Source organism: Chiloscyllium plagiosum, unplaced genomic scaffold (genome assembly GCF_037043375.1).
Source record: "Chiloscyllium plagiosum isolate Xiang-an unplaced genomic scaffold, Cpla_swu_hap1 HiC_scaffold_18, whole genome shotgun sequence".
NCBI classification, from domain to species: Eukaryota; Metazoa; Chordata; class Chondrichthyes; order Orectolobiformes; family Hemiscylliidae; genus Chiloscyllium; species Chiloscyllium plagiosum.
The window spans coordinates 115,037,103-115,064,922 of NW_028270156.1; the positions used below are offsets into that span (position 1 = coordinate 115,037,103).

The following is a 27,820-nucleotide window of genomic DNA, read 5'->3' on the forward strand; positions in this document are numbered from 1 at the left end:
TTGAACCCAGGCTCTGGCGCAGGTATGTTTGATCAGTAACTTCAAGTCTCTTTTCTTCTTTCAGTTTCTCTTACAGCTAGTCTGGTGGTGATTCTAATCTTAGCTCGGGGCAAGTGTGGTCTTTCTGCATGCACCACTCATTATCTGGTGGCCATGACAACATTTGATCTGCTATTCATTGTTTTTGAAATCGTACTTCATCAGTTTGCATCTTATTATTATCCACAGTGTTTCCGGGACTTCACTCCTGTGTGTCGTGTCATCTATGTACTGAGCTGCTGGGCCATTGATTGTTCTGTCTGGTTCACCATTACTTTCTCTTTTAATCGATTTGTCACCATTTGTTTCAGTCAGATGAAAACTAAGTATTGGACAGAGAATACTTCAATTAGGGTTCTAGCAACAATCTGTATTTTCTTTTCATTTAAAAATATTCCAAACTACTTTCGATTTAAACCTGGAAAGATGATCGAAAACATTCCATGGTACTGTTCTACAAGGTCCAGTTATTATATTAACCGCCGGTGGGCAAGTTTTAAATATTTTGAGCAATTTTTAACACCAATTCTCCCATTCATTTTTATTCTCTTTCTTAATGTTCTGAGTGTCAGACACATCTCTGAGGCCATTACGGTGCGTAGGGACTCACGGGTCAGAGAAAAATAGAGTGACCCAGAGACAGAGAGCAGAAGGAAATCTGTGATCTTACTCTTTGCCATATCTGCAAGTTTCATCCTTCTCTGGTTGCTGTATATTTTACATTTCTTTCATGTCAGTCAATCCTTGGATTCTGCTGGTTTTGATATTTTTGTACAAGCCTCATATATGCTGCGGGACCTGAGCTGCTGCACCAAAGCACTTGTTTACGTGGTGACACAGAACAGTTTCTGAGACCAGTTAAAGCATGCCCTGAAATATCCAGTTATAAAAATAACTCAATTGATGAATAAATCCAAGTAACAGAGAGTGAACATTAAAGGCAGCAGATAAAGGAATGAGGGGTCCAGGTGAAGAATGGACTGACAGGAGAAGGAGGAGCAGGAACATGGTAACACTCCTTTCCTAACGGGCAAGGAATGGTTCCATCTGAGGAGTGAAACCAAAGAGACTGGAGGAGCAAAACAGTGGGAAGTGTTGTCAGCAATCAGCAACCGTTAATAGAAAGCTGGATAACAAAAGTATAACTGAAACAGGAATCAGACATGCACAGAAAAACATCATCCCCAGCAACCAGTTGTCAGTGAGTGAACCAGATACAAGGTCAATGACCTGGAGGCAAGTATCATCGGTCACTGCAGGTCAGAGTGGGAACAGCAATGGCAGTCTCCTGTCCTCACGGAATTCACTCATCCACTCATCTGGGCACAACTAAATAAAAAAGGGAATGTTCCTATTATAGAGTAATATACTGTAAATAATCCATGTCTTTTGATTACAGATGTATTTTCAGCAATGATTTCCTTTCTCTGGTTCCATTCCCTTCCCCCCTGGCCTGATGCTGATATCACTCCCTCTCTTTATTTGGTTCTTTCCACCAATCAGCCGCCGTGTTGGTGGGGAATCCACGGCCCAGTCAGAGGGCTCAGTGACAGACCGGATCCGACACTGGGGAATGGGGTTGGATGTGGCTGATGAGCCGACCCCCCTCAGTGCTGCCATGAGAAGGTTTTGTGGCTCTCACTGACTCCATCGGGCTCAGTGGGAGCTGACTCTGGATGAACTCTGTTTGCTTGGGCCTTCATAATGGAGCCTGGGATCAATTGAAAGATCGATGGACCATCACCATCTGTAAAACAGCTCCTAAAACCCAACCTTGTATCAGCTCATGATTGGCCCGTCTGATCAAGGTCCTGTTTAACACTGAGGTAAACCTCCTTCACTGGTCACTACTCCACCACCACATTTGGAGCCATCTGTCACCTTAGTAACCATCGGAGACAAGCAGGAGGCTGGAAGAACACAGCAAGCCAGGCAGCATCAGGAGGTGGTGAGGTCAATGCTTCGGGAGTGGGGGTAAGGGGAGCTGCTGATAAAGGGTGGGCGTGGGGGAGGGCTTTGGGTGGGGAGAGGAACGGAGTGCTGAGGTGAACACAAGTACAGGGTACGGCTTGATTGGTCAATGGGAGGAATGAATCCAATTGGTGGCAGGGAGGGGTGGAAGGGAGGGGGAGGGAGGTTATTTGAAATTGGAGAACTCAATGTTGAGTTCCAGGTGGAAGATAAGATGTTGTTCCTCCAATCTGCCATCTGATTCACTGTGGCAAGGTCTGACTGGACCTTGTATTGGTTAATGGGCCTGGCCAGCTGACTGACCTTTCGCTGGGACAGCATTTTCGAAACAGTGATCACAACTCCTTCAGTTTTAAGATTGCTATGAATAAGGATAAGTCAGGACCTTGTGGGAAGGTACTGAATTCGGGGAGGGTAAATTAAGACAGTATTAAGCAGGAGCTAGGGAGAGTTAATTGGGAAGAGCTGTTATTGAGCAAGTCCACATTTCCCATGTGGGAGTTGTTTAAAGACCTGTTGATCAGACTTCAGAATGGGCATACTCCAGTACGGAGGAAGGACAGGGATGGCAAGGGACTGTTATACCAGCTCCAGTTATTCTGAAGACCATCCGTGGGAAAGTTTTAAATAGTCTGAAACATTTTAACACCATTTTTACCATTTACATTTGTTCTGTTTCTCAATATCCTGACAGTGAGGCAAATCTATGAGGCCGTAAGGTTTGTAATAGACTGAGGGTTCAGAGATAAATAGAGAATGGACAGAATTCTATGATCTTACTCTTTTCCATATCTGCCAGATTCATATTTCTCTACATTGAGACTGATACAATCCACACTGACAAACGGTGTGTCCTCTGCTATCAGTGAACCATCCCCAATTCTGACAGATACAGTCTCTCTTCATATAATTAATTAATGTACCAAGCCCATCCTGACCAGGGGAAGGACAACTCTCAACACGAGTCCCACTGTACCCACCTTCCCATCATCTCCGTCAATCCCATGCATGGGGGATATGATCAAGAACACAACGAACAATAGTCCTATCCCCAACTAAAGCAGACACAGTTTCTCAGGTCAGTAGAATAGCTCAGTGTCAAGCTCGGACGGTGGAGATCTCTCTGCTGGGCAGAGCAGTGGCACCTCATCTCAGCCTCTCTCTCTCTGACTCTGTCTGTGTCTGTCCCTCTTGTGTTTAAAGTGATACAATGCCACTCTCTGCTGGCCTCGCCGTGCCTCTGCACAATCAGCAGATTTCTTTTTCTCTGGGATAATTTGTTCCTGTCCCTGTTCATTCCATTCTCTCTAAACTGCAGTCCCTGGTCCCTGTGCAAATCAATCCAAACACTAACAAAAAGAAATAGAAACGGATAAGAGTTTGGATTGTTTTATTATTCTAAGTCTTTATAAAAATTCAACCTATTTGCATAAACTGTAAAAATTCTGTTTAGTTTTTGAGTAACTCTGCAATCACTCAATCTGTCTGCAATAAAGAGAAAGCAATCCCTGATCCCTAAACAAATGGTCCCATTAATTCCGAGTTCTGGTCCTGGATTGTAACGCTGACCGTGGCGGAGGGTGACCATGTTTTGACATTGGGACAGGGGCTTGGGAGATGCTCACTGCAGAATCCTCCCCATTCGCCTGGTTCTGGTTGTTATCTCAGTGTTCGGGTTATTCCAGTTATATTCAGGGTGAACCCTCAGGATTTGAGTACCAAGCTGCTATAGGTCAGTATCAGATGGTCAGCTGTCCTCTCACTGGCCTGAGCTCTGTTCCATGTTCCTTCTCACCTGTCTGCCCAAGTCAGGCCTGTACCCCCACACCCCCGTACCTTTGTATCACCCTGCTGGTGTTCCATTGGACAGACACTGTGTTCAGTCGTCTAACAGGTTTAAACTGATTTGGGTCAAACCAAAGCTCAGCAAGCTTGCTCCCTTAACTCGTTCATTTTAGTTTCATTGATTTGTGTAAAATTCTTGTGTCCATTTGGATTGTAGCATGGTGCTGTGCCTGCTCTGGGTGTGAAACTGCAGCTTTGTGTCTGTGTGTATTCCAAGGCTGGGTCCAGTGGGGGTGGGGGAAGGACAGGGACAGACCTGGGCTAAACCATTGAGCTGCTGCTTTCTCCCACACCCCCCTATAATCCCACAAAGATGGTTGTTGGTGTGTCCCATACCTGGGGGAGGTGTGTTCCAGGTGGAGGGAGCTGGGCGCTGACTGGATGAACTGGAGGAGATGGGTTTGAGTGACAGACCCTGGGGTATTTAAACCTGGCTGAGTCAGCCATTATCCTAAGTATGTAAGTTAGCTCACTGAGCCGGAAGGTATGTTTTCAGATGTTTTGTCACCATACTGGGTAACATCATCAGTGAGAGTCCCCGCTGAAGCACTGCTGAGATGTCCCCCTTCTCTATTTATAGGTCTTGGTTTCTTAAGGCGGGTGATGCCATTGCCGGTTCTTTTTTTCAAGCGAAGGTAGATAGGATTTAAATCGATGTTTTTATTGATAGAGTTCTGGTTAGAATGCCATGCCTCTACGAAACGAGCAGCTATAAATAGAGAGGTGGGAAATCCCACCAACGCTTCATTGGAGACTGAGACTGTGGGTGTATCTCTCCCTCTCTCTCTGTGAGACTGTGGGTGTATCTCTCCCTCTCTCTCTGAGACTGAGTGTCTCTCCCCCTCTCTCTGTGACTGTGGGCATCTCTCTTCCTCTCTCTCTGAGACTGTTTCTCTCTCTCTTTCTCTGAGACTGTGGGTGTGTCTCTCTCTCCCTCTCTCTGTCTCTGTGTGTATGTCTCCCTCTGTCTCTTTACCCTCCCCCCAGACAGTTGCCCTCCCCCTAACCTTGCCCTTCCCCATTTTGTCTCTTTCCCCTTTGCCCTCTGTCATTTCTCCCCGAACCTCTCCCTCCATTACCCCCACGCAAATAAATTCCTTGCTGTGTCCTATATACCCCCCTCGCTGACCGCCATCACCCACCAGACTGGGGGTAAATGAGTCTCTGTGTGGGATGACGGGTCTGCAGAGCTGGGCAGAAAGGTGGTAAATGGAGTTCAATGTAGGTAAGTGTGAGGTGATTCACTTTGGTAAGAGCAATAAAAAGATGGGGTACTGGGCTAATGGTCGGATACTTGGTAGTGTGGATGAGCAGAGGGATCTTGGTGTCCATGTACACAGATCTCTGAAAGTTGCCACCTAGGTAAATAGTGCGGTGAAGAAGGCATATGGCGTAGTGGCTTTTATTGGTAGAGGAATTTAATTCCGGAGTCCTGAGGTCATGTTGCAGTTGTATAAGACTCTGGTGCGGCTGCATCTGGAGTATTGTGTGCAGTTTTGGTCGCCATGCTATAGGAAGGATGTGGAGGCACTGGAATGGGTGCAGAGGAGGTTTACCAGGATGTTGCCTGGTATGGTAGGAAGATCGTATGAGGAAAGGCTGAGGCACTTGGGGCTGTTTTCATTGGAGAAAAGAAGGTTTAGGGGTGACTTGATAGAGGTGTACAAGATGATTAGGGGTTTAGATAGGGTTGACCATGAGAACCTTTTTCCACGTATGGAGTCAGCTATTACGAGGGGGCATAGCTTTAAATTAAGGGGTGGTAGATATAGGAAGATGTTAGGGGTAGATTCCTTACTCAGTGAATCGTGAGTTCATGGAATGCCCTGCCAGTAGCAGTGGTGGACTCTCCCTCTTTATGGGCATTTAAACGGGCATTGGATAGGCATATGGAGGATAGTGGGCTAGTGTAGGTTAGGTGAGCTTGGATCGGCGCAACATCGAGGGCCAAAGGGCTAGTACTGCGTTGTATTTTTCTATGTTCTATGTTCTATGTCTGTAACTGCGCCCCTCTGTGCACAGCAAGATCCCAGAATCCCTGACACCTCACTGCCCAGGAGGAGGATATTCAGCCCATTGTGTCTATCCCTCCTTCTATTACCTGTCTGTGGCCTGCCCTGAATGGCCCCCTTGTTGATTCTCCCTTCTGGCAGAGACCACTCATCCCTGATAGCCCACCGTGCCCCACACAGTGAGCATGTGCAGACACTCAATGGCCTCTTGATTGACCACGGATGGCCACAGCACCATTCCACTCTCCAGCTGTTCCCTGTCACTCCCCTCCCACCCACCAATCTCACTGAGAAAGGGGCTTTGCTAACACCCCCTGTTCCCCAGTTTGCCCCAAGTATTGCCCCTAATTATTTGCCCACCCCATATTTTGTCCCCACCACAGATGTTGTGTCTGTCCCCAATTTGTCAGACCCCCCGTCACCCACTATGGCCAGCCCCAGTCTAATTGCCCCCTCCCAGTGTAGTTTTGTTCCCCTCCACAAACTGCCCACTCAAAGACTTCCCCCCACCCAACAAATGTGCCCCTCTCCGAGATTTTACATTCCTGTAATTCCTGCCCCCTGTCTGTTCTTCCCCCACCCCCCAATATTGCTCTTCCCTCATATTTTGCTTCCCTCCCCCCCGAATAATGTTCCTACCGGTCTCATAACTCCCTCCTCCTGTGCAGCATTACTCAAACTGCCCCTCCCCCATCGTTCCTTCATGATCACCCCCTCCCCCACCCACCCCTTTATGGTGGGGCAGGACACAGTGAGCACGTGCAGACACACACTGGCCTGTGCAGGGACTGCCTCACTGCACAGCAAGATCCCAGGCCCCCTCTCCACCCCCACCCCCTGAGACAGGGACTTTATGTAAACCCCCTCAATCATTGTCACTGCCCCCTCCCGAATATTGTGCCCTTTCCCCTCCCCCAATTTTGTTCCTGCCCACAATCCCCCCTCCCGTCCTCCCGATGTTCAGTCTCTTCCCCAACACCTCCCCGGGATCTCTATCCCATTCCCCAGTCACCCAAATATTAGGCCCTTCCCCAATTTTTTGTTCCCCCCTAAGTTTACTGCCCCATTCCCCTGTAACACCCCGACTCCAGCTAATTTGTGACCCCACCAAAAATTTTCCCACCCGGAATTTTCCAGTACCCCCCAACTTTCCCTTCCTTCCCCATTCTAATTGCCCCTCGCTCTGTGCACCTTCATTTACCCCCTACCCCAAAGTATCCCCTCTATCCATACTCCCCCATCTCTGTATAAAAGCCCCCTCTGTGTCTCCAATGTGTACAATGCCCCCACCCTCGCTCACCACCCCCACTCCTCGCTGTGTCCCTGGGGTGGGGGGCACAGGGAGTATGTGCAGAGACTGACCGGCCATTCGACTGTGTGTGTCTTCATGCACAGCAAGATCCCAGCCCCCAGACTTCCCCTGCCCCACCCCGCCCTTCACTGAGAATGGGGCTTTATTTCCCCCCACCCCACAGTTTGGACAACAACAGGAGACCCAGGGAACAGCAAGATCCCACTGTGTTAATGATACATGCAACGCCACATGATACTGAGTACAAATCTCCCCCAGGGACAGGAGGATAGGGAGGGAGGGTGGGGGCCTAGAGACAGATAGAGAGATAGAGAGAGAGAGAGAGTGAGAAATACAGACAGAGATACCAAGGTGGGGAGAGAACACAAACAAGATTAGGGACAGAGAAACGGAGACAGACAGAGAGAGAGAAAATCCCGGGGTTGGTGATGTGAGGGAGGGAGAGAGAGAGAGAGGGAGAGAGAGAGATGGGAGTTGATTAAATTAGAGCCAAGATCTTTTGAATCAAAAAACAAGAAAAACAAACAAAATCCCATCACTGAGTGACTTCCCAAAGCTCCCCATTTTATCAGCACTTCCCTCTGGTTTTAAACCCAGAGAATGGGAACAGATTTCACTGGGACCCAGGGGGTAAATGCTTTCCGACTGACCCTGGGGGAGACTCAATGCAGTGACTCGATGGAAGGGAGTCAGTCTCAGAGCCTGGATCGTGTCCCTCCCTCAATGTTTAACCTGCCCCCTCCAGCTGCTTCACTTCCTCTCTCCCTCCTTCCCTCACACACTCTCTCTCTCCTTCACTCCTTCCATCTGTGTCCCTATCTCATTCTCTCTCCTCCTCACCTCTCTCTCCCCTCTCTCCCTGTCCCTATCCCCGCTCCATCTCTCTGCTCAGCTTCCTCCTGCTGTAGAGAAAGGATTGGTGTCTCTGTGTCTCTCTTTCTCTCCATTCCCCCTATGTTCAGATTGAAATGCCCTCCCCTCCCTCCCTCCCATTTAAAGTGTGTTCCCATCTCCCCGCCCTGTCCTGTAGACATTAGCCCCGTCACTATCTCATTGTGGGGGGAGTGTGAGGAGAGGTGGAGGGGTCTGGGCTGGGGAAAGGAGGGATGATACACCTCATCCACTATCAGACCATCAGAAAACGGAGCCTGGGCCCTATTGACAGGCTCCTGTGTTGTGTAAGGGGCAAAAGGCAGGCTGAGGGCGCACAGCAAGATCCCACAGGCAGCCAGGTGTGGCGTACCTGGGGTATTTCCTCTTCTTTGCCCACTGGAAGATCTAGTGCCATTCCCCAGCAACAACCGCTCCACAAGCAAAATGCCCCGCCCCCTGTAATTTTAACACAGCAAGATCCCAATATTACCAGCACTTTCCAAATCCAGTTGCTGATCATGATTCTCTCTCTGTCTGTCTCTCCCTGCCTGGAATCCCACATCCTGTCCTCCACACCCCTCTCCATTAAAACAACGACAAGTCACAGGATGGGCCATTGATGCACAGAGCGATCCCACAGGGTAGTTCCTTTCGTGCTACAGAATGTGCTCAAATCCCACTTTACATCCGACAGGAGGCTGCGGATTTCTTTGGGAATCTTGTTTAAAGAATCACCTCCTCCATCCCAGGATTTAATTTTGCGGATGTTACTTTCTAGAAGGAAGTGATTGGAGCTGGGCTGTGATGGGATATTGGAGAGCCCCGTTCTCTCCCCCCTCCCCCAGATCCTGTCTCCCTTTCCCAGCCCAGCTACAAAGACACATCTTATCCCTCTATCGCTCCCTCCTTCCCTCTCTCTCTCTCTCTCTCTCTGTGGATCTTGTGTTTTTTTTACCCCTTTGTCTCAAAAACAATCACCTCGTGCTGCGAAATATTTCCATCTCCCCACTTCAAATACCCACGAGTCACATTGCTGTGTGTGGGACGGTTTTATTTGTTTGAAAAATCAATAAAAGAAAGTTGGGGAGGGTGTGAGAGGGGAGTGCAGAGAGAGAGAGAGAGAGACTGAGAGATCCCCTCCTAGAAGTATCATTATTCTGATATTAGAACAAGCGTTTGGAGGGAGTTTCTCATTTAAGGTTTTAATTCCCTCCTTGGGAAGTCCTGTCTGTCAGACACTCACTGGGAATTGATGTGTTTGTGTCAAATCCCAGGGCCCCGGTTACTTTAACCCCAGGCTTCAAATCTGTTTTAAAAACAACAGGGCCCCAATCTGACAGGAGCCAGTTACCCAGAGGCCCCTAAAACCCAGGGTCCCCCAGAGGAGATTAAACCTCGGGGTAAATAAACACACAACTCACGTGGGCCCCCACGGGGTGCAGCCTGTCGACCAGGCCTCAGGTCTCAGGCCCGTGCTCCCCCTCTGGAGGTTGTTCTTGTCCAAGGCTGTCCTCGGCCTGAACATTTTGGATCTTCACGTTGCAGGTTTCCCAACAAAGATTCCTCGGGATAAAAGAGAGAATAGATTACTTGAAAGGGGGAGCGTAAGCATTTTGAAGGGCAAGTTACACAGCAAGATCCCAGGTTTAAAAGCACCCCTGCCCATCGCCAATGTATTAATGTATCTAACACAGTCAGCAGTTGGGATGGAAGATGGTGTGGGAGCAGACCTTACCAGGGATTGGAGGAGGATAGTGAGGGAAAGGCATTGGTTTATTACACTCTGTGGTGACCTGGGATCAATTGCCTTTTACTGAAAACAGCTCCCAACTTGAACGCTCCCTCCAGTCTGAAACCCACATTCCCCTCTATCCTGTCTCCTATCTCTGAGCCAATGGCATATTCATTCCCAGGGTAGAGACAACATGGGGCTAGATACAGAGTAAATCTCCCCCCACATTCTCTGCATCGAATACTCCCTGGAAGTGTACAGCCTGGGGTTAGATACAGAGTGTAGATCCCTCTACACTGTTCCTATCAAACACACACAGGATAGGGACAGCACGGGGTGACTTATAATGTTAGGCAGCATTGTAGACAGTGCAGATGGTACCTTAACATTACAAAGGGATATTGATAGACTGGGTGAATGGGCAAAGCTGTGTTAGATGGAGTTCAGTGTCAGCAAGTATGTGGGTATCAGGTTGGAGTACAGAGAGGGAGCACAAAGGAGGTTTACAAGAATGATCCTGAACCTCAGGGGTTACGTTCTGAGGGACACTAGAAAAATGAGGCCGTTTTCCTCCAGAATTGAGAAAGTTAAGGGGTGATCTGATCAAAGCCTTCAAGGTATAAACAGAATCGATCAAGATCAACGATTCCCATTGGTTAGAGATTCTAGACTGAGAGGGAGCAGAGTCTGAGGAGGAGGGCCCAGAGCGTTCAGGAGAAATGGTAGGAAGCACTTTGACACACTAAGGGTGGGAGAGGTTTGGCACTCTCTTCCACAAACAGCAGTCGATGCTGGATCAGTTGTTCAGGTTAAATCGGAGAGAGATACATTTTTGTTCAGTGAAGATATTGAGGGATATGAGCCAAAGGAAGGAATGTGGAGTTAGGCCACAGATCAGTCATGATCCCATTGAATGATGGAACAGGCTTGAGGGGGTGAATGGCCTCCTCCTGTTCCTATGTTCCAAAATAACGATCTGCCTGCACTGACACTGTCAACCCCTCCCAAGGCAGGGACAGGATGGGGTTAGATATACAGTAAAGCTCCCTTTACTGTATCCCGATCAACCCCTCCCAGGGCAGGGTCAGAACAGGGTTAGATGCAGAGTAGATCTCCCTCTACACTGTCCCCATCAACCCATCCCAGGGTTGTTTAACGGAGCTTTAATATTTGAAAATGCATCTATTATTCTTTCATTCATTGTCCCTCAGTAACCCTGTGCGTGCGTGCGTGTGCATATGTGAGAGACTGAGAGAGAGAAACGGAGATAGAGACCAGGGCCCTGCATTACTGGGTCAGGTACTGCTGTGGAGAAACTATAGAGAACCACCAGGAGACGCAGAGATTTCTTCAAGAAATTGGTATTTTATTTGCAAACAAAAAACTGTGACATTGAGAAAGCAGATTCTCGATTGCCCCCGGAACTCGGGGTCCATGGATTTTTATATCATTTTTTATCATGTTTCTGTGAGCTTATCAGCATGTCCAACTATCTTAATCAAAGTACCTCACTCTAGCTACACAATAAACCAGTGATGTTAGTTCCCATTATCTCTTTAATTGTACATTCTAATGTCATGATTAGATATATATTGCTCACTGTGCTGCAGTGATCTTCCATTGCAGAATAACCTGTCATGATAGATATTTAGCTATTCCACCTATTACAATAGTCTCCTGTCTCAAGCTGACTCTCCTAACTATTAATTAGATATTTAAATGTGATGTCCCAAATATTTACGGTCCCAATCCTGTCATAATAACACTTAACAGAGAAACTTGCTTTATTACTTGTGTTATCTCATCTGGCCGTAGTGACCTTTCAGCCATAACCTTACTCTGCTAATTGGTGTAAGAATGTTTCACCATGGTTATCCCATCCTGTGTTCCACAGACCACAGATTCCCAGTGGTCTTCATGCTTTAACCCTTCCCATGTTTTAATGGTCTTTATTTTCCATCGACCTCACTCCAACAACAATACCATTCGTTAGTTAAACAGGATGGAAGACAGCACCAATTCTCAGGAAGTGTTTTACTGTTTCTGTTTTTGTTAAAACGCTTGGGCGGTGTGCTGGCTCAGTCAGGAGACTGTCTGTGTGGAGTTTGCACATTCACCCCGTGTCTGCGTGGGTTTCCTCCCACATCTCAAAGATGTGCAGTTGAGGTGAATTGGCCGTTCTAACTTGCACAGAGTGTTCAGGGATGTGTAAGTTAGGTGCATTAAACAGCGGTAAAATGTGGAGTAATGGGGTAGGAGAATGGGTTTGGGTGGCTTGCTCTTTGGAGGTTCAGTGTGGACTTGTTGGGTCGAAGGGCCTGTTGCCACACTGGATTGATTCTATGATTTTTTAAAGGAAATAATAGATTATCCGGTTACTACCACAGATTGTATTGGAGTTTCTTGAGTTTAAAGTTGCTATCTAATGGCAGGTCTGTCTCTGTTGTTGTGAAAGTCAGCACCTGAAAGGTTTTGCTCGGTGTGCAAACCAGTGTGTTAATGTTGCCCACTTAGCTCTTAGTTGGACACCAGAATGTTGCACATTCTCCGCGTTTCTGCATGGGTTTCGTCCTGGTGCTCCGGTTTCCTCCCACAGTCCAAAGATGTGTAGGTCAGGTGGATTGGTCATGCTCAATTGCCTATTGTGTTAGGTGCATTAGTCAGAGGGAAATTGATCTGGGTGGGTTACTTTCCAGCGGGTCGGAGTGGACTGGTTAGGTCAAATGTCCTGTTTCCACACTGTCGGGAATCTAATCTATTTATGACATAACATAATACATAGTAATCTGAGACTGACCAAGTTCTGAATTTATTGTTACAATGTTTAGAGACTATCACCTATGTGCCCATCTCTCGTCAACTGGTCTGTTGAATTTCACTCATGTTTTGCTAGATATCCCAAGTGGGAAGTTGCTCACTGACATCATAATTAGGTTACTCCGAAGTCCAAGCCCTCAAACAATAAAGTCTTCCTTTGAGATTGAATTTAAAGGTGTTCCTCTGCATATGGCCATACTCAAAATGATCACAGCAGATTCAGCCTTCACTTTACAGCAAAGTATCATCTGCCTTTAAATGGGAATATACGTCATCTTAAAAGCTAAGGAAATAATTGTTACTTTCAATAAATACTTCCAGTAACTAACATAATCCAATAAATAATGCATACCTTCTCATAATTTTTACTGCAACTGTCAAGCTAAGACTATTATAAAGTTGTTTAAAACTTAGGGAACTGCAATTACATTCACATTGCACTGACTAATGTTGTGGACTAGGCTAGACCACTTACAACATTCTTAAGCACGCAGCCCAGAGCATAACTTTGCAATTTACTTCGATATGTGTACAGTGAAAATTACTTGGAGTAAGATAGCTAGGTTGATGACTAGATTTTAAACAGACAAAAACCTTATTCACAAAATTACACAAAGAACAAAGAACCCCTACAGAACACAACCTATCCAGCTCGACTTTATCATGCTGTTCCGAGTACAACAGTTCCAATATTAAAAACCAGTATCAGTGTGTGAGAAACAAAGCTCACTCACTTCAATAATTTCAGTCCGAGACGAGATCTGAAGCAATCAGTATGTTTATTATACGCTTGTAAGCGTGGCTGAAGTAAGGCACCCAGAGTTTAGCAAGTACATATCTTATGTAGGATTCACTACTCCCAACCCAGTGCTCATTACTATTGTTTATCTCTTGCCTTATCCGGCCTTGTGCATAGCAAAGTACAAGTTTTACTCTGCCATTTCACATCCTTCTGTGGTCCATTGTTAGGTATATCCTCCTTCACTGCCATCTGTTTCCCCTTACTTGTAACATTTCCTCCCATTCCTCATCCATATTGAGCTTTATGACCTTTTAATTGGGGTTTGTTTTTGTTTTTGCAGATGCGTATAACTACTGTTTGTACAGGCATATCTGGCTTAATCTACACCCTCACAGCACCTTATCTATTTGTCTGTAACATCTACCATTGTTTGCAGGCACGTTTCATTCTTGTATGCACATTCTAGCTAACACAAAAACAATTATATATTTCCTTCACATAGTTTTCATTCTTGTTGACTCAACTCTTGGTTGAATCAATTATACACTGGTGTGAGTTCATTTACCTTGCATTTGTAATTATGATTGCAGAAGTAACACTACTTTACCTAAATCCCACTGTGTACTTCTTGATTGACGGTCTCACTTGAGTCCACAAGACACAATGCAGTGGAAAAGCTACACATTGCTGAGGCATGTTAGCGCAGGATTTAAAAAAAAGATTTGAACAGCAGACACTATTGTGCTATACTTGGTGTGAGTTCAAACCATTATGGATATTCCCCTGAAAGCTGATTTTAAATTATAGAATGTTGCTGCATCAATGAAGGCCAAAATCCATCTTGTCCAGAATGTGTAATGTTTTTTAAAAATAGATAATATGAAACAAGAAAAATGATTTTGGTGAAGTAAAGAGATTTGCATGTGGAACAAAAGTGTGTGCATTTGGAAAAGGAGTAGGTGACAACTTGTTTTGACAGGTGCTGAAGCAAAGTGACAATTCACTGCATTCCCTCTAACCTTAATAACTTTGGGAAAAGCGTATTGTCCTGACATTGTATCTCAATTCTTGGGAGAAGCTGTGATGAACCGTTCATAGTTGAATGAGACTGAATAAATAGAACAAATATCACATTGATTATAACTGAGGACTGAATTCTAAACGTTGTGAGCAGAAATTAATTACACCGGTATATAAACTGCACAACGTCTGGTGAATTAAGCAGTCTGGATTAGGCTTCCTCTACCTGGCTCCCCAATAACTACTGCAGTCCTTCTGCAGAAAGAAGCAAGACCTTGCAGCATGATTGTTTGCTGACTTCACATTGGAAGATTGAGGTTAGACTTGGCAAGGGTCCAAATTAAAGCTACTATCTGGAATCAGAGACAGTGGGATTGCATTTGAAACAAAAATTTGGACTTTAGTGTCACAAAGCTAGTCCATTTTCATCTAAAAGCTGTTCCTTGGCTCAAGGAGACTCTGTCCTTGATTTTTTTGTTTGGAGGGGTGGAGGGGAGTTCAGGCTCCAATCAGTCTGGTGTGGTACAGAGATAAAAAGGATTTTAAGAGGCCTTTTGTTTACATGTAAACAGATGAGCCTTCAGGCCAAAGTGATCATGCTTGACAAGTCACCTACATAATGAAAGGGCAGTGGTCAGCCCTTTACCTGAGCTAAGCCGAGCATGTATGCAAAGTTCAACAGGGGGCTGTGTAGAAACTCTCTTTTCTGCCCTCCAACTTCAACTTGAAGCATTGATACTGGTTTTTAACATTGGAACTGTTGTACTCGGAACAGCATAATTAAGTCTAGCTAGATAGGTTGTGTTCTGTAGGGGTTCTTTATTGTTTGTGTAATTTTGTGAATAATGATTTTGCCTGTTTAAAATCTAGTAGTCAACCTAGCTATCTTACTCCAGGTAATTTTCACTGTACACTTATCGAAACAAACTGCAAAGTTATGTTCTGGGATGCCTGCTTAAGAATGTTGTGAGTGGTCTAGCCTTGTCCATAACATTAGTCAGTGCAATGTTAATGTAATTGCAGTTCCCTGTTTTAAACAACTTTATAATAGTCTTATCTTAACAATTCGAGTAAAAAATATGAGAAGGTGTGCATTATTTCTTGGATTATGTTAGTTACTGGAAGTATTTATTGAAAGTCACAATTATTTCCTTAGCTTTTAAGATGATATATGTTGCCATTTAAAGGAAGGTGATACTTTGCTGTGAAGTGAAGGCTGAATCTGCTGTGATCATTTTGAGTCTGGCCATTTGCAGAGAAACACCTTTAAATTCAATCTCAAAGGAACACTTTATTGTTTGAAGGCTTGGACTTCGGAGTAACCTAATTAAGATGTCACTGAGAAACCTCCCACTTGGCATATCTAGCAAAACATGAGTGAAATTCAACAGACCAGTTGACGAGAGATGGGCTTATAGGTGACAGTCTCTAAACATTGTAACAATAAATTCAGAACTTGGTCAATCTCGGATTACTATGTATTATGTTATGTCATAAATAGATTAGATTCCCTACAGTGTGGAAACAGGACATTTGACCTAACCAGTCCACTCCGACCCTCTGGAAAGTAACCCAAAGTTTGTGAGAAGATTTGCAGCTCGGGTGCTCGTTGTGGTTCTGTTCACCGAGCTGGGAATTTGCGTTGCAGACGTTTCATACCCTGTCTAGGTGACATCCTCAGTGCGTGGGAGCCTCCTGTGAAGCGCTTCTGTGATCTTTCCCCTGGCATTTGTAATGGTTTGAATCTGCCGGTCCCGGAACTGACAACCGGAAGTGGCAGATTCAAACCACTACAAATGCCGGAGGAAAGATCACAGAAGCGCTTCACAGGAGGCTCCCAAGCACTGATGATGTCACCGAGACAGAGTAACCCACCCAGGCCAATTTCCCTCTGACTAATGCACCGAACACGATAGGCAATTTAGTTGACCAATCCACCTGAACTACACATCTTTGGACTGTGGGAGGAAACCGGAGCACCAGGACGAAACCCATGCAGAAACGCGGAGAATGTGCAACATTCTGGTATCCAACTCAGAGGTAAGTGGGCAACATCAACACACTGGTTTGCACACCGAGCAAATCCGTTCAGGTGCTGTCTTTCACAACAACAGAGACAGACCTGCCATTAGATAGCAACTTTAAACTCAAGAAATTCCAATACAATCTGTGGTAGTGACCGGATAATCTATTATTTCCTTTAAAAAATCATAGAATCAATCCAGTGTGGCAACAGGCCCTTCGGCCCAACAAGTCCACACTGAACCTCCAAAGAGCAAGCCACCCAGACTCATTCTCCTACCCCATTACTCTACATTTTATCGCTGTTTCATGCACCTAACTTACACATCCCTGAACACTCTGTGCAAGTTAGAACGGCCAATTCACCTCAACTGCACATCTTTGGGCTGTGGGAAGAAACCCACGCAGACACAGGGTGAATGTGCAAACTCCACACAGACAGTCTCCTGACTGAGCCAGCACACCACCCAAGCGTTTTAACAAAAACAGAAACAGTAAAACATTTCCTGAGAATTGGTGCTGTCTTCCATCCTGTTTAATTAACGAATGGTATTGTTGTTGGAGTGAGGTCGATGGAAATTAAAGACCATAAAGCATAGGAAGGGTTAAAGCATGAAGACCACTGGGAATCTGTGGTCTGTGGAACACAGGATGGGATAACCATGGTGGAACATTCTTACACCAGTTAACAGAGTGGTTATGCCTGAAAGGTCACTATGGCCAGATGAGATAACACAAATAATAAAGCAAGTTTCTCTGTTAAGTGTTATTATGACAGGATTGGGACCGTAAATATTTGGGACATTACATTAAAATATCTAATTAATAGTTAGTAGAGTCAGCTTGAGACAGGAGACTATTGTAATAGATGGAATAGCTAAATATCTATCATGACAGGTTATTCTGCAATGGAAGATCACTGCAGCACAGTGAGCAATATATATCTAATCATGACATTAGAATGTACAATTAAAGAGATAATGGGAACTAACATCACTGGTTTATTGTGTAGCTAGAGTGAGGTACTTTGATTAAGATAGTTGGACATGCTGATAAGCTCACAAAAACATGATAAAAAATGATATAGAAATCCACGGACCCCGAGTTTCGGGGGCATTCGAGAATCTGCTTTCTCAGTGTCACAGTTTTTTGTTTGCAAATAAAATACCTATTTCTTGAAGAACTCTCTGCGTCTCCTGGTGGTTCTCTATAGTTTCTCCACAACAGTACCTGACCCAGTAATGCAGGGTCCTGGTCTCTATCTCCGTTTTCCTCTCTCAGGCTCTCACATATGCACACGCACGCACGCACGCACAGGGTTACTGAGGGACAATGAATGAAAGAATAATAGAAGCATTTTCAAATATTAAAGCTCCGTTAAACAATCCTGGGATGGGTTGATGGGGACAGTGTAGAGGGAGATTTACTCTGTATCTAACCCTGTTCTGACCTTGCCCTGGGAGGGGTTGATCGGGATACAGTAAAGGGAGCTTTACTGTATATCTAACCCCATCCTGTCCCTGCCTTGGGAGGGGTTGACAGTGTCAGTGCATAGGAACATAGGAACAGGAGGAGGCCATTCAGCCCCTCAAGCCTGTTCCATCATTCAATGGGATCATGACTGATCTGTGGCCTAACTCCACATTCCTTCCTTTGGCTCATATCCCTCAATATCTTCACTGAACAAAAATGTATCTCTCTCCGATTTAACCTGAACAACTGATCCAGCATCGACTGCTGTTTGTGGAAGAGAGTGCCAAACCTCTCCCACCCTTAGTGTGTCAAAGTGCTTCCTACCATTTCTCCTGAACGCTCTGGGCCCTCATTCTCAGACCCTGCTCCCTCTCGGTCTAGAATCTATAACAAATGGGAATCGTTGATCTTGATCGATCCTGTTTATACCTTGAAGGCTTTGATCAGATCACCCCTTAACTTTCTCAATTCTGGTGGAAAACGGCCTCATTTGTCGAGTGTCCCCTCTGAATGTAACCTCTGAGCTCCAGGCTCATTCTTGTAAACCTGCTTTGTGCTCCCTCTCTGTACTCCAACCTGCTTGCACTAAACTCCATCTAACACAGCTGTGCCCATTCACCCAGTCTATCAATATCCCTTTGTAATGTTAAGGTACGATCTGCACTGTCTACAATGCTGCCTAACATTGTAACTCACCCCGTGCTGTCCCTATCCTGTGTGTGTTTGATAGGAACAGTGTAGAGGGATCTGTATCTAACCCCAGTGTCAGTGTCACAGTGGGAATCGTTGATCTTCATCTCACTTTTCTCATCCTGTTTATACCTTGAAGGCTTTGATCTGATCACCCTTTTACTTTCTCAATTCTGGAGGAACACGGCCTCATTTGTCTAGTGTCCCTCAGAACGTAACCCCTGAGGTTCAGGATCATTCTTGTAAACCTCCTTTGTGCTCCCTCTCTGTACTCCAACCTGATACCCACATACTTGCTGACACTGAACTCCATCTAACACAGCTTTGCCCATTCACCCAGTCTATCAATATCCCTTTGTAACGTTAAAGTACCATCTGCACTGTCTACAATGCTGCCTAACTTTGTACCTCACCCCGTGCTGTCCCTATCCTGTGCGTGTTTGATAGGTACAGTGCAGAGGGATCTATACTTGTATCTAACCCCATGCTGCACATGTCCTGGTAGTATTTGGTGCAGACAGTATGGAGGGAGATTTACTCCGTATCTAGCCCCATGTTGTGCCTATCCTGGGAGTGAAGGCACCATTGGCTCAGAGACAGGAGACAGGATAGATGGGGAATGAGGGTTTCAGACTGGAGGGAGCTACAGGTACGTACAAGTTGGGAACTGTTTTCAGTAAAAGGCAATTGACCCCAGGTCACTGCAGAGTGTAATAAACTGATGCCTTTCCCTCACTATCCTCCTCCAATCTCTGGTAAGATCTGCTCCCACAGCATGATCCTTCCTAACTGCTGACTGTGTTAGATACATCAATACATTGGCAATGGGCAGAGGTGCTTTTAAATCTGGGATCTTGCTGTTTAACTTGCCTTCAAAATGCTTTCGCTCTCCCTTTCAAGTAATCAGTTCTCTCTTTTATCCGGATGAACTTTTGTTGGGAAAGCTGCAACGTTAAGATCCAAAATGTTCAGGCCGAGGAAAACCTTGGCCAAGCTCCAGAGGGGGACGGGTTCTGAGGCCTGAGGCCTGGTCGACAGGAGGGAGGGGGGCCAGAAAAAAGACGGATGGGTGATAAAACAGAATGGAAAGGGAGGTGGAACAACAGAGAGAGGGATCGACAGAAGGAGAGGGAGGAAAGGGGAGAAGGAGGCAGTGGGGAGGGAAGGAGAGTAAGGGGGAGGGAAGACTAAGGGGGGAGGGAGGGAGGACAAAGTAGGGAGAGAGGACGAAGGAGGACAAAGTGGGAGAGAGAATGGGGTGGGAGGGCAAAGGGGAGGGGGAACGGATGGGGAGGGAGGATGGGGTGGGAGGGCGATGGGTTGGGAGGGGAAGGGAGGATGAGGGAGGACAAAGGGGTGGAACAGGCCAGGGTGGGGGGAAACGAGGGGGAAAAGGGGGTGAGTACAGGTAGAGGGTCCCACTTGGTTGGTAAATGGGAGGAATGAATCCAATTGGTGAGAGGGAGCAGTGGAAGGTTGTCGGGGGATGGCGAGGGAGGTTATTTGAAATTGGAGAACTCAGTGTTGAGTCCTCCGGGCTGTAGGTTGCCCGGGCGGGGAATGAGATTTGTTCCTCCAATATGTGGTGTGGTTCATTGTGGCAATGCAGGAGGTCGAGGATGGTCATGTTGGAAAGGGAGTGGTTGGGGGGAATTGAACTGGGCGGTGACTGGGAGGTCTGGTCAGTCCCTGGGGCCCGGCTGTGATGCTCGGAGAACCATTCCCTAAGTTTCCGTTGGGTCTCCCTGATGTAGAGAAGCCCACATCGGGAGCACCTGATACTGGAAACACGGTTGGAGGAGAGGCAGGTGAACCTCTGTCTCCCCTGGAAGGAGGGTTTGGGGGCCCTGGGTGGAGGTGAGGGGGCTGGGGGTGTAACAGCAGGTTTTGCATCTTTTCCGGTGGCAGAGGAAAGTACCTGGGGGTTTGGAGGGTGAGAGTGGAACAAACCCATGGAGTGTCGAAGGGAACGGTCCTTGTGGAAGGCAGAGAGGGGTGGGGAAAGGGGAAGGTGGTCTTGGTGGGAAAGCAAGTTCCTGATCCCAAAACAAACGGTCCCATTCATTCCGAGCTCTGGTCCTGGATTATAACGCTGATCGGGGCGGGGTGGGGGGGTGACCATGGGACTGTTTTGACATTGGTACAGGGGCGAGGGAGATGCTCACTGTGGAATCCTCCCCATTCGCCTGGTTCTGGTTGTTATCTCAGGGTTCGGGTTATTCCAGTTATATTCAGGGAGAACCCTCAGGATTTGATCGGGACAGGTGGGGCCAGACAGGGCCGGTCTGGGACTGGCGGGGGACAGGTGGGGACTGATTGGGGACAGATGCAGAGATGTCCCCCACCCTCCACTCCCTTTCCTTCCCCCTCCTTCACACACTTCCTTCCAACAAATCTCCTCCCCTCTCAACTTCCCCCTCTCCTTCCAGTCCTCTCTCCACCACACCCCTTCCCCCTTCTTCCTCCCCTCTCCACCTCACCCCCATTCCCCCTTCCTATTTCTCTCCACCTCTCTTCCCCCTTCTCCTCACTCTTTCCAATCTCCCTCCTCCCCTTGCCCCCTCTCCTTCACGTCCCCTCTCCTTCCCCCTCCTCTCCTTCTTCCCCTCTCGTTCCCCCATCTCCTCCCCATTCCAACCCCCTCCTGCCCTTCTCCTCACCGTCTCCTTGCCCCACCTCTCCTTCACCGCATTTCTCCTTCACCGTTCCTTCCCCCACCTTTCCTTCTCCCCTGTCATTTGCCCCCTCTCATTGCTCCTCCTCTCCTTCACCCCCTCCTTCCTCCCCTCTCCTTCCCCACCTCCTTCACCCTCCTCTCCTTCCCCACCTCCTTCACCCTCCTCTCCTTCCTCCTCTCCTTCACTCTCCTCTCCTTCCTCCCCTCCTTGCAGTCCTCTCCAACCCCTCACCTTCTTCACCCGCTCCATCACACACACTCCCCTTCTTCCACTCCCCTACTCTTCCTACTCCCCTCCCCCTCGCCCTCTCTCTGTCCCCCCCTCCTGTCCTCCCCTCTCCACTTCTCCCTCCTTCCTTCCCATCCTTCCCCCACTCTCCTTCTCCTCTCCTTCCCCCTTGTCTCCTACTGCCTCCCTCCGTCCCCACAATTCCTCCTTTCGTTGCCACCCTATTCTCCTTCCCCCCTCCTTTTCCATCCTCTCCTTCCCACCCTCTACTTCACCCTTCCCCCCTTCCCCCACTCCTTCCCACCCACTCATCTTCTCTTTCCCCTCTCCTCCTCTCCCACTCTCTTTCTCTCTGCCTCTCCCCTCCATTCCCCTTACATTCTCCCTTCTCCTATCCTCCCAATTGCTTCCCCCCATACTCTGCCCCTTCTCCTCTTTCCTTCCCTCCTTGCTCTCCTTCCCTCCCTGTTATCCTTCCCCTGTCTCCTTCCCCCTCCACTCCTTCCTTCCCCCTCTTAACCCCTCTTTCCTTCCCCTCCAAACCTTCCCCCCGCCATTCCGTACTCCTTGCATTCCATCTCCCGCCTCCAACACTCCTTCCCTCCTTCTCCTTTCCCCCTTCAATCCCTTCCCCCACGCCTTCGCCCCCTCTCCTTTGCCTTTCAACTAATGCTGTTTCTTTCCTTCCAAGGGATCTTGCTGCCCGCTTGAAGATTCAAAGAGTGAAACTTTGGTTTCAGGAGATCTTTGAGCAAAAGCTTTCTCCAGAGGGGACAGGGTCCTGAGGCCTGGTCGACAGGCTGCACCCCGTGGGGGCCCACGTGAGTTGTGTGTTTATTTACCCCGAGGTTTAACCTTTTCTAGGGGACTCTGGGTTTTAGGGGCCTCTGGTTAACTGGCTCCTGTCAGATTGCGGCCCTGTCATTTTTAAAACAGATTTGAAGCCTGGGGTTAAAATAACTGGGGCCTGGGATTTGTCACAAACACATCAATCCCCAGTGAGTGTCTGACAGACAGGACTTCCCAAGGAGGGAATTAAAACCTTAAATGAGAAACTCGATCCAAAGACTTGTTCTAATATCGGAGTAATACTACTTGTGGGATCTTGCTGTGTCTCAAATTACCTGCAGAGTGGCCTACATTACAACAGTCTCTCTCCCCGAGGAGGAGATTTGATTGGGGGGGTGGGGGGGCTGGGGTGAGGAGGTTGGGGGGGTGGGGGGGCTGGGGTGAGGAGGGTGTGGGGGTGGGGTGGGGGTGTGGGGGTGGGGTGGGGGTGGGGTGGGGGGTAGGCAGGGTGGGGGTGGGGGGTGGGGTGGGGTAGGGAGGGTGGGGGTGGGGGGTGGGGTGCGGGTGAGGTGGGGCGGTGGTGTGGGGGGGTGGGGTGGTGGGTAGGGTGGGTGACGGGGTGGGGTGGGGTGGGGGGTGTGGGGGGGTGGGGTGGGGGTGTGGGGGTGGGATGGGGTGGGGGTGGGGGTGGGGTGGGGGTGTTGGGGGTGAGGGGGTGTGGGGGGATGGGGTGGCTGTGGGGGGGTGGGGTGGGTGTTGGTGAGGTGGGGTGGGTGGTGGGGGCGTGGTGGGGGTGTGGTGGAGGGGTAAAGGGTGACGGGGTGGGGTGGGGTGGGGGGGAGAAGGGTGACGGGAGTGGGGTGGGGTGGGGAAGGATGACCGGGGTGGGTTGGGAAGGGTGACGGGGGGTGGGGTTGGAAGGGTGGCGGGGGGTGGGGTGGGGCGGGTCGACGGGATGGTGTGGGGTGGGGCGGGGTGGATGGATGACGGGGGTGGGGTGACGGGGGTTGGGGTGACTGGGGGGGTGGGATGACTGGGGGGGTGGGGTGACCGGGGGGTGTGGTTGGGTGGGTGATGGTGGGGTGGGGTGGGTTGTGGGGGGTGGGGAGGCGGGGTGGGGGAGGAATGGTGACTGGGGTGGGAGAGGAAGAGTGACGGGGTGGGGTGGGGGGTTAAGGGTGACGGGGTTCGGGTCGGGTGTGGGGGGGTGGGGAGGCGAGGTGGGGGAGGCAGGGTAACTGGGGTGGGGGAGGAAGGGTGACGGGGGTGGGGTGGGGGGGGAAGGGTGACGGGGTTCCGGTGGGGTGGGGTGTGGGGGAAGTGTGACGGGGTGGGGTGCGGGGGAAAGGGTGACGGGGGTGGGGTGGGGTGGGGAAGGGTGACGGGGGTGAGGTGGGAAGGGTGACGGGGGCGTGGGGTGGGGCGGGGCGACGGGGTGGGGCGGGGCGACGGGGTGGGGTGGGGTGGGGAGGTGTGGATGGGTGACGTGGGTGGGGTGACGGGGGGGTGGGGTGACTGGGGGGTGGGGTGACGGGGATGTGTGGTGGGGGTGTGACGGGGAGGTGGGGGGTGTGGGGGGTGGGGAGACGGGGTGGGGTCGTGAATGGTGACGGGGTGAGGCGGGGTGGGGTGAGGTGGGGGAGGAATAGTGACTGGGGTGGGGGAGGAAGGGTGACGGGGTGGGTTGGGGGTGAAGGGTGACGGGGTTCAGGTGGGGTGGGGTGGGGGGAAGGGTGACGGGGTGGGGTGGGGGGGAAAGGCTGATGGGGTGGGGGGGAAAAGGGTGACGGGGTGGGGTGGGGTGGGGAAGGGTGACGGGGGTGGGGTGGGGTGGGGAAGGGTGACAGGGGTGGGGTGGGAAGGGTGACGGGGGTGGGGTGGGGTGGGGAAGGGTGACGGGGTGGGGTGGGAAGGGTGACGGGGGGACGGGGTGGGAGGGGGAAGGGTGACGGGGTGGGGTGGGGTGGGGCGGGGCGGGGCGACGCGATGGGGTGGGGTGGGGCGGGGCGACGGGGTGGGGTGGGGTGGGGCGGGGTGGATGGGTGACGGGTGTGGGGTGACGGGAGGTGGGGTGGAGGGGTGACGGGGGTGGGGTGAGGTGTGGGGGGTGTGGGCGGGGCGGGGTGGCGGGGTGAATGGTGACGGGGTGGGAGGGTGAATGGTGTCGGGGGTGGGGCGGGGTGGGGTGGGGAGGTGAATGGTGACGGGGTGGGAGGGTGTGGGGGTGTGTGGGGGGAGAGGGTGACGGGGTTGTGGGGGGAAGGGTGGGGGAGTGTGGGGGGAAGGGTGAGGGGGGTGGGGCGGGTTGGGGGGAATGGTGACAGAGTGGGGCGGGTTGGGAGGGGAAGGGTGACGGGGTTGGACGGGGTGGGAGGGGAAGGGTGACGGGGTAGTACGGGGTGGGAGGGGGAAGGGTGACGGGGTGGGAGGCTGAACGGTGACGGAGGTGGGGGGAAGGGTGACGGGTGGGGGGAAGGGTGAAGGGTGGGGGGTTGGGGGTGAAGGGTGGGGGGTTGGGGGGGAAGGGTGACGGGGATGTGGCGGGGTGGGGGTTAAATGGTGACGGGGTGGGGCAGGGTGTGGGAGGTAAATGGTGACGGGGGTGGGGCGGGATGGGGGGGAAGGGTGACGGGGGTGGGGCTGGGTGGGAGTGGGAAGGGTGACGGGGTGGGGGTGGGTGGGAGGGGGAAGGGTGACGGGGTGGGGGTGGGTGGGAGGGGGAAGGGTGACGGGGTGGGGGTGGGTGGGAGGGGGAAGGGTGACGGGGTGGGAGTGGGTGGGAGGGGGAAGGGTGACGGGGTGGGGGTGGATGGGAGAGGGAAGGGTGACGGGGTGGGGAAGGGTGACGGGGTGGGGAAGGGTGACGGGGTGGGGGTGGGTGGGAGAGGTTAGGGTGACGGGGTGGGGTGGGTGGGAGGGGGAAGGGTGACGGGGTGGGGCGGGGTGGGAGGGGGAAGGGTGACGGGGTGGGGGTGTTGGGAGGGGGAAGGGTGACAGGGTGGGGGGGTGGGAGGGGGAAGGGTGACAGGGTGGGGGGGTGGGAGGGGGAAGGGTGACGGGGTGGGGGGGTGGGAGGGGGAAGGGTGACGGGGTGGGGGGGTGGGAGGGGGAAGGGTGACGGGGTCGGGGGGTGGGAGGGGGAAGGGTGACGGGGTGGGGGGTGTGGGAGGGGGAAGGGTGACGGGGTGGGGCGGGGTGGGAGAGGGAAGGGTGACGGGGTGGGCGGGGTGGGAGAGGGAAGGGTGACGGGGTGGGCGGGGTGGAGAGGGAAGGGTGACGGGGTGGGGTGGGGCGGGGTGGGAGAGGGAAGGGTGACGGGGTGGGCGGGGTGGGAGAGGGAAGGGTGACGGGGTGGGCGGGGTGGGAGAGGGAAGGGTGACGGGGTGGGCGGGGTGGGAGAGGGAAGGGTGACGGGGTGGGCGGGGTGGGAGAGGGAAGGGTGACGGGGTGGGCGGGGTGGAGAGGGAAGGGTGACGGGGAAGGTGGGGCGGGGTGGGAGAGGGAAGGGTGACGGGGTGGGAGAGGGAAGGGTGACGGGGTGGGGTGGGGCGGGGGAAGGGTGACGGGGTGGGGCGGGGTGGGAGGGGTAAAGGTGACGGGGGTGGGGTGGGGGGGAAGGGTGACGGGAAGGGTGAGGTGCGGGAAAGGGTGAGGTGGGGGGAATGGTGACGAGTTGGGGTGGGGTGGGGGGAAGGGTGACTGGGGTAGGGTGGGGTGGGGGGAAGGGTTACGGGGGTGGGATTTGGGGGAAGTGTGGGGTGGGGGGGAAGGGTGATGGCGCGGTGGAAGGGTGACGTGGGTGAGAAGGGTGACGGGGTGAGAAGGGTGACGGGGGGTGAGAAGGGTGACGGGGGGACAATGGTGACGGGGGGGACAAGGGTGACGGGGGGGACAAGGGTGACGGGGGGGACAAGGGTGACGGGGGGACAAGGGTGACGGGGGGGACAAGGGTGACGGGGGGGACAAGGGTGACGGGAGGGGGAGGGTGACGGGAGGGGGAGGGTGACGGGAGGGGGAAGGTGATAGCGGGGTAAGCATGGGTGTGTACGAGCAGGGAAGGGAATAGTGTGTGTAAGAGGGAGCATGAAGAATGAAAGCAAAATGGAGCATAGCAGGGTCTGAGTGATGTTTGTGAGGGAGGCCACACATACGAGTGGAATAAATTAACAGCACATACCTCAGGGACCTGGAGTGATGAAGCTCTCATTTGACCATAACTAGAAGAAATAACAATAAACTGTCACAGAGAGTTAAAATACTCATTATTAAAGGTAGCGCAGGTTGGACATTGGCAAAGAGATTGTCATGGAGGACCGGGATTCAGATCCACAGTGAAGAGATCACACCAGGGCCTAACCAATGAACCACAGCAAAGCAAGTTAACTACTGAATTATAGATGAAAGCTCAAAAATATTCACCTCTGAATCAATGTAATTATACTTCAATGTAAACTCTCTGGCTGGAGCTTGGAGCTGAGAAGTGAGCACAGAACTGGCATCAGAGATACACTTCAGTTTTCATTCCTTCCACTACTCTGCAAAATGAGATGACAAAAGAAACATGTTGAGAGACATTCAGAATAAACAAATGTATCTCTTGGCTTGAGTATTAAACATCCACCTGTTCAAGGAGTGTCCAAAATCGACCACCATCAGTCCAGGACGGAAATTTACAAAATGATTTGAGAGATCTAGCATTTTAATGACAAGATTATGTTGTAGAGATGATTTGAGAGATGCATCCAATTTTTAGATGTTTTTCTAACCGCCAATTTTGTTCTTCCAAAGATTATTTGGATAGCAGAAGATTGGAATTCAGGAAAGAGAAAATTATTAATGAACAGAATTAATCTTCTGTGTGAATCTCCTCAATGGCGGAGTACCTACCCAGCATTCCCCGCGGTGATGAATACCCTCTATACTCACTACAGGCGAGGGCAGTGCAGCCGCAGTGCTGGGTTTGTCTCTGTGGGAAATGGCGAGACGCGCTTTTCCAGACGATAAGGCTGCAGGAGCTGGAGAGAGGGATTCAGATTGAGAATAAATCCTTCCAGCGAGAAGCGAGCACCTTGAAAAATAACTTGTGGCTAAGTGTTTTGCAGTTGCGAGGTGAACAGCCGCCATCTTGGCCGGGAATGTGGACGCATGCGCAGAGGGAGACGTGACGTCACTGGGCGGGGCCTGAAGGTGATTCATGCAGATGCTGAAAATCTGAGACGAGAGTCATAGAGATGAACAGCATGGAAACAGAGCCTTCGGTCCAATCCATCCATACCGACCAGATATCCCAACCCAATCTAGTCCCACCTACCAGCACCCGGCCCATATCTCTCCAAACCCTTCCTATTCATATACCCATCCAAATGTCTTTTAAATGTTGCAATTGTACCAGCCTCCACCACTTCCTCTGGCAGCTCATTCCATATATGTACCACTCTGTGCGTGAAAAAAATTGCCCCTTTGGTCTCTTTTATTTATTTGACCTCTCACCCTAAACCTCTGCCCTCTAGTTCTGGACTCCCCCACCCCAGGGAAAAAACTTTGTCTATTTATCCTTTCCATGCCCCGAATGATTTT

At 50.4% G+C, this 27,820-nt stretch overlaps 1 long non-coding RNA gene across 1 annotated transcript; it reads right to left on the bottom strand.

The window, feature by feature from the left end:
• On the bottom strand, positions 1–27,342 carry LOC148147202 (uncharacterized). The gene is made up of 4 exons (XR_015760081.1): positions 27,170–27,342; positions 26,663–26,778; positions 26,421–26,460; positions 1–361 (listed from the first exon to the last, which is right to left on the bottom strand). It is a non-coding gene; the product is annotated as an uncharacterized LOC148147202 (long non-coding RNA).
• Positions 27,343–27,820: the final 478 nt, after the last annotated feature.